The following is a 6,980-nucleotide window of genomic DNA, read 5'->3' on the forward strand; positions in this document are numbered from 1 at the left end:
CCTAGAAATATAAGAACTATTATTCATTAAATTATAAAAATTTTCCTATCATAGTTGAAGTGGCACCAAGGGAAACTCTAAGCAAATATTTAATATGAGGCTTATTGAAAGTTAAAAAATGCACATAGTCAAAGTTAGGAGTCCTTGAAAAATATTCAGTTTAATTTGTTGGTTTTTGAACTTTGTTCAATGTGGGTTTTGCTTTGCATTTTCTAAACTTAATCATTTTTAGAAAACGTTTTATTATATTAATTTATTTTAACTTTTTAAGTGATTCAATATCTTAGCTTTAGAAAGAGTTTTCTGATTATACATCTAAATCCTAGCAAAATAGAAATGGGAATCAACTTGAGGAAGCCCCAGGTTTTCGATACTGACATTAGAAAATATCTGTGCCACTAGAGATTTTAGCATGTTCCAATCAGTGCAATTACACATAGATACTACAAATAACTTTTAAGAAGTTATTTGTAGTATCTATGTGTAATTGCACTGATTGGAACATGCTAAAAACTCAGAAGTGTGATCAAACAGTAACATGTGTTGAAGCAGTTTACATGTGTTTGAATGGTGATATTCTCCCCACCCTAGAAGACTAATGATTTCACTTATATGTGGAATCTAGGAAACAAGAGAGAGAGGGGAAAACAAATAAACAAATAAACAAAACAGAAACAAACTCATAGATTCAGAGAATATTTTGATGGTTGCCAGATTGGGGAGTTGTGGAAGTAGGTGAAGCAGGGAGAAGATTAAGAGCTACGAGTTGGCAGTTACAAAATAGTCATGAGGATATAGAGTATAGCATAGGACATATCATCAGTTGTATTGTAATAACTTTATGATCAGATGGGAACTGAATTTATCAGAGTGATCACCCAATAAGCTATATAAATGTCTAATTATTGTATTATATACCTGAAAATAATATAATATTGTGTGTCAATTGTAATTGAAAACATAAAAATTAAAAAATATATCTTTCTGAATAAAAATTATATTGCTCAACATCTTTTATTAGATTTATGCATTAAATTAGTTCTATTTCACATCTGAGTGAAGATTTTTCCACTATTTACTTTAATAATTAATGGTCTCGATGATCAAGGTGGATAGCTAAGCACAACACACTCCATCATTAATCAAATAAAATAAAGGGTATATCATCAGGAGTAATTGTGAACCAGAAATGAATCTACTATTAACTGTCATCCTCGGCTGTAAGAAAAGCCTTGCTGTTGAGAATAAGAAGTGGAGAAAGACAGTATTTCCTGAAGGTTTGTGCCACAAGCTTCCTTTAAAACTTTGCAAACACATTAGCATCATTGATATACAGAAGTAGAAAATTATTAATTTCAATTTCAAGTGGTTCCCTCCAAATAGTGCTTCTAGTGACTAGCGAAGCATAAAAAAGGCGGAGGTTCTAGTAATTTAAGAGTCAGATAGCTGGTTAGATGCCATGGAGAAGAGAGTAATAGTTATATTTTCCAACATCAACTTCCAGAATGTAAATATGTCACAAGTTGGACTTGACCTATTATCTTTTTCAAAGTGCCATTTACATCTACCCTCATTGTTATAATTTGATTTCCCACATTGGATTGGCAAGCAACGTTCAGAGTTACTTACTAATTCTGTGCTAACAAAGATATATAGTGAGTTGCAATTAGGTATGACTGATATATTTTTATATTCACATATTTGTATTCCAAACATAAACCAACCCAAGAAGCAATTTCAAACAAATGAAACTGAACTGTAAGAGAGGTTATTATTTTATTAACAGTTCATCAATGACATAATTCAGCAAAATCAATGGCTGTATAATTTCTATTTAGACTTTGTAGATGTTAGTAATTCATAAATACTGTTCAGTGTGTCACAGTACCACAAGTAGTAATAATTGAGTGGTTAGAGTTTTTCAGTATATATACCTACATGAAATATGTATGTATATAAATATTTAAATTTATGAATGATAATGGTTAATTTTTAAACTTACCTTTTGTGTTTATACTGTACATCAATGTTATTTAAGTAATTTGATAAGGGAAGAGATATAAAGCAAAAAGATTTTACAGAAGATGTTCCAACTTTTTGCATACACATATTACCTTGTGTGTAGAAATTAGTATAGTATCTCCAATATGCTACTATAACTAATTAAGTGAATTTAGCAGTTTTGGGGATATGAAGTCAATATATGAACTCAACTTTATAAATTCACACAAAACAACTGTAAAATGACTTCAGTAAACCATTACTACTTAAATTGCACAAATATATCTTGGAATTAATTTAATAAAAATTATACAAGTCTTCCAGAGAGAACATTAGAATGTGTGGCTGAGAAAAATTAAAGACAAATAAATGTAGAGATACACTAAGTTTGTGAACTGTAAGATATTTTTATAATATCCATTCTGCTAAATGAACCCATAATTTTAATATAATCTCATTCAAAATACAAGAAATTATTTTGGAAAAATAGACAGGTAGTTTGTAAACTTTCATGGGAATGCAAAGAATGTAAGAATGCTAAGATTAAAAAAGTATCAGAGAACTTAAAATATCTGCTGTCTAGTTTTGCTATAAAGATAATACAATCAGGATAATGCTACATTGGCATAAGAATAATAAATGGATCCATAGAATAATAAATAATACAGAATTATACCTATACACATGTGTTCAATTAATTTACATATGTCTGATCAAATATTTAATTGATTTATATATAAATAAGTAGAATTTGCTTACACCTTATACACAGTTGTCAAGTAAAATAAATGGAAAAGAGTCTTTTGCACAGTTGACACTATCAACTAGGTGTCTTCATGGAAAAACATAAAACATGGTACCTACCTCATCTGTACATTATACAAATCATTTGAAATAGATAAACTTTATTATAGAAGACAGAATCACAAAATGTTAGAATGAAACAGTAAGGAATCTTCATGACTGAACTAAATTTTCTTAAACAGTACATCGTAAGCATTAATTATTTAAAAATAAATTTTACATTATCAAAAAACATGTTTGCTACTCAAAAGACATTTAAAAATATATTATACAAGTCATCAACTGGAAGAAAATATTTGTAATACTTTATTCTGTTAAGGAACTTGCACCCACAATTACTCCTATAACTTCCCATCTACATTAGAAAGAAAAACTTAATAAAAATTGGCAAAATTATAAACAAATACCTTACAAAAATATAAGAATATTCAATGAAAGAAAAATGTTTTCATCATTAAGAAAATGTAAGTTAAACCCACAATAAGAGACCATTTCATACACACTAGAATAGCTACAACTAAAAGTATTTCAGTTACCACATATTGGCAAGGATTGACACAGAACTCTTGTACATTGGTGGTGGTTGAACAGTTACATGACCATTCTGTAAAAATATGTTATAATTAAAGTTAAATACACATCTTGCTTATGATCCTGAAATTACTCTTCTAGGTATTAACCACATTAATTTAAAACAGAGGTAACAAAAATATTTGTACATATGTGTTCATGAGAACCTATAACTGGGAGCAACCCAAATATTCATGAGAGAAAGAATAAACTATTAGGGTATATCTATGATACGGAATATTATTTAAGTACAAAACAAGTTATCAATAAATTCAACACCATGAATAAACCTAAATAGCAGTATTTTGAACAAAAGGATTCACACAAACACAAAAACTGTGAATTCATGCACTTAGCAGGCAAAAGTAATAAATAATGATAGCAGTCAGAAAGCAATTGACTCTGGGAGAGATGAAATTGAAGAAGAGCTTATGAAAATGTTCTGGAGTGATGCAATTTTTTTTTATATATAATTTTTGGCATTGCTTATATAGATGTATACAATTGTCTAAACTCATCAAACTAAATATTTCTATGTGTTACATTGGATTCACATTACAGTTTCATTAGAAACCTATGAAGGAATCATTTTGGAAAACTAAGTTTACACCACAAATATTCTCAGAGAATTCACAAACCTTACACCAACTCTCTGAACTTTTCAGTCTAAGATAAGTAGACAGTTTAAGATTATATCATTATTTTCAGTACAACTTCTGGAGTGGCAAATCACTAGCTTATGCTAAAAAAAGAAAAGTATACATGAGTCCTGCAAAGGTATGAACATCTAAAACTCAGTATATAGGGTTTTTGTTATTGTTTAGTTTTAAGTTTTTTTAAAAAAGGAAAGCTCATGGTAAAAAATATTCAAGATTCAGTTTATAAATGTTGTATCTACTCTGTTAATTTTGAAAAGCCACATATCCATACCTTTTATTCAATTTCTCTTATTTCCCACTTTTCTAGGAAACTATTCAAATATAGCCGATGACTTTGAATGAAAGCCATGCAGACTAGCATTTATTACTTAATAGTCATCATTTATTAAATATATTTTTGTTTTAGACACTGTGTCAGGTTCTAGGACAAGAAAACAATATGGTTAGTTTGATTATATAACACAGATGAAAACTTACTAGCAGTAGTTTTTTGCCCCTACTTCCTATTCTTTTAGTTAAGATGATCTCTTGTGGAACATTCACGAACTGTGCTGTTTCCTCTTTCATTAGGTTCAAAATATTTTTATCACACTTTAAAAACCTGACTATATCATCTCATCCCCACTTTAAATTCTCATCAAACAAGTGAACATAGTATCTTTTGTGTATCTTCTTTGTGTTTCTATCTCATTTATGTTCTCTGGGCATCCTTCCACTTACCTTTCTTATTTCATTCTCTGTAGCTGGAGTATTTCTTTTTTCCATCTATTAAACTAAGTCTTCCTTCCAGGTTTTATTCTATCACAGAATTAAATTGTACCACCATCTGTTTCTCACAAGTAAACAATAGAGAGTATACCTTTGAATATACCATTAAATGTTTAAAAATTATTATTTTTCATTTTACAAGGCCACATAGAGAAAAACCCAATCACAAAACCTTTAATTATCATATAATTCATTGAATACGATAAGAATAGATTTATCTTTTATACTTTTAAAAATGTACTTTTTTCCTCTAATCATAATTTTATTACTAGTGTGGGTTTTTTTCAGATTATATAAGTTTTATTTTATAATGTTATAAAGATGCAATCATTTCTTAAGAAGTATAGTATTATAGCTATAGCTACTTTAAAATTTGAGTCACTTATAAAACACTATTTTGAGTTAGTGTCCTTATTTCTAAGAAAAATAAACATGCACACAATTTGTAACCTTAATTGCTGAAATTGTATCTTATCTAGTATGATTTATATTTTATTAAAGTTCACACTTTGATATTAATGGACCTAAACCACTTTGGAAATTAATCATACAAGCATGTGCCTAAATAAATGTGTAGAACATGTAATAAATAACTTATTTTCAAGGGGCTACATGATTAACCAATTAACTCCTTGGAGGTAAATTCATTTTGTTGGTATTTTCTAAGGGGTCAATTATTTCCAAGTATTTTAAAAAAGAAAGCTTCTGGATAATCTTTTAAGACATGTTCGTCAATGCATAAAACTGTATCATCAACAAAAACATATACATATCTACAACAATCAACATCACAATTATATACAATCAAACTACAGAAAGCAAGTTACAAGCTGTCATGGGTTACTTGCTCCACACTGTGACTCTGCCTTCTCATTTCCCTTCTTCCTGAACAATAGCTTGGTTTTTGATATTTGATTTTGATGATGAAGGACATTTATCTGGTCTCTCAATATTACATGCAATTCTTCTCCATAACCCTGTTTAGCTATATAATAACACATCTGGTTATGCAATATTTAACATGTTCCCTGAACCCTCTGGGTCCTATAGAATAGTCAGAAAGGCACTCATTCAGCAATTTAAGTAGAAAACGTGTGAGGCACTACGGGTATAGTTATAAGCAATGGATTTTGACCTTGTTTTCATATACATAAAAAAGAACATTTTACAATATTTATCTTAAAAGTGAAAATATTAAAGGTTATAGAAACATATAACATTGGAAAGATTAGGAAAGGCCACATTAAAGAAAATGTGTTAATGAGAAATAATGGTTATCCTAAAATATAAAAAAAAATGAGGAATAGAGGTAGAAAGGAAAGTATAGAAGAGGTAAGAAACAGCCTGGAATATTGCAGGAATTAAAATTAATTCCATATAGTTTTGGAGCCTTGTCAGTTCTGATTAACTGCTAATTTTGGTATCAACTCTCCTCTGTGGATTTTTTTCCTAGATTACTTTCTGGTGCCTGGCATTGGTTTTATAATATCTGAGTCACTGAGACTAACTCCTGGTTTATCTTCCTCAGTTCACCATAATTTAGCGTAGTAATGATTATTGTTAAGCAGTATATATGGAGAAATATGGTACTTTATGTACACATATAATCCAATTTATATAATTTCCACTAAATTACAAAAAATAAGTTAAAAAATCTTTCAGGAAATATATACTTGCACTTTTAAAGTTTTAACATACAAGCCAAAGAATCACAATAGTAGATAAGAAACATAAGATGAAAATTCTTTTTTTATTTTTTAGGCGAGGCAGCAAGGCAATCCTTGATTGACCTCACAGACTGCAAGGACTTTGTCAGTTTAAAATCCCTTATTTTTTATTTTTTATGCCTACAGCACCTGGTCTTAGGTGGTCTCTCATCCAAGTACTAACCAGGCCCAACCCTGCTTAGTTTCCAAGATCAGATGGGATCGCGCTTGTTCAGGGTAGCATGGGCGTAGACAAGATGAAAATTCTTATAGAGAGCAAGTGCAATTGCAAATAAAGTAAAATTAGATTATTTAGAAAACATTCTTACATAATTTAACTCCTAACACTTACTTTTTTATGAGTAGTTTTTAATAGTATTAGAAGTAGATGAACATAATATGTGCTTTTTAATGCTATTTTGTTGACTATTTCCATTACTGTGAAATGGAATATGAGCCAAAACCAACACAG

The 6,980-nt window shown here is 29.4% G+C and overlaps 1 pseudogene; it reads right to left on the bottom strand.

Annotated features, from left to right (window-relative positions):
- Positions 1-6,646: 6,646 nt before the first annotated feature.
- LOC111737389 lies at positions 6,647-6,762 on the bottom strand (annotated as a pseudogene).
- Positions 6,763-6,980: the final 218 nt, after the last annotated feature.

Source organism: Pteropus vampyrus, unplaced genomic scaffold (genome assembly GCF_000151845.1).
Source record: "Pteropus vampyrus isolate Shadow unplaced genomic scaffold, Pvam_2.0 Scaffold26, whole genome shotgun sequence".
NCBI lineage: Eukaryota > Metazoa > Chordata > Mammalia > Chiroptera > Pteropodidae > Pteropus > Pteropus vampyrus.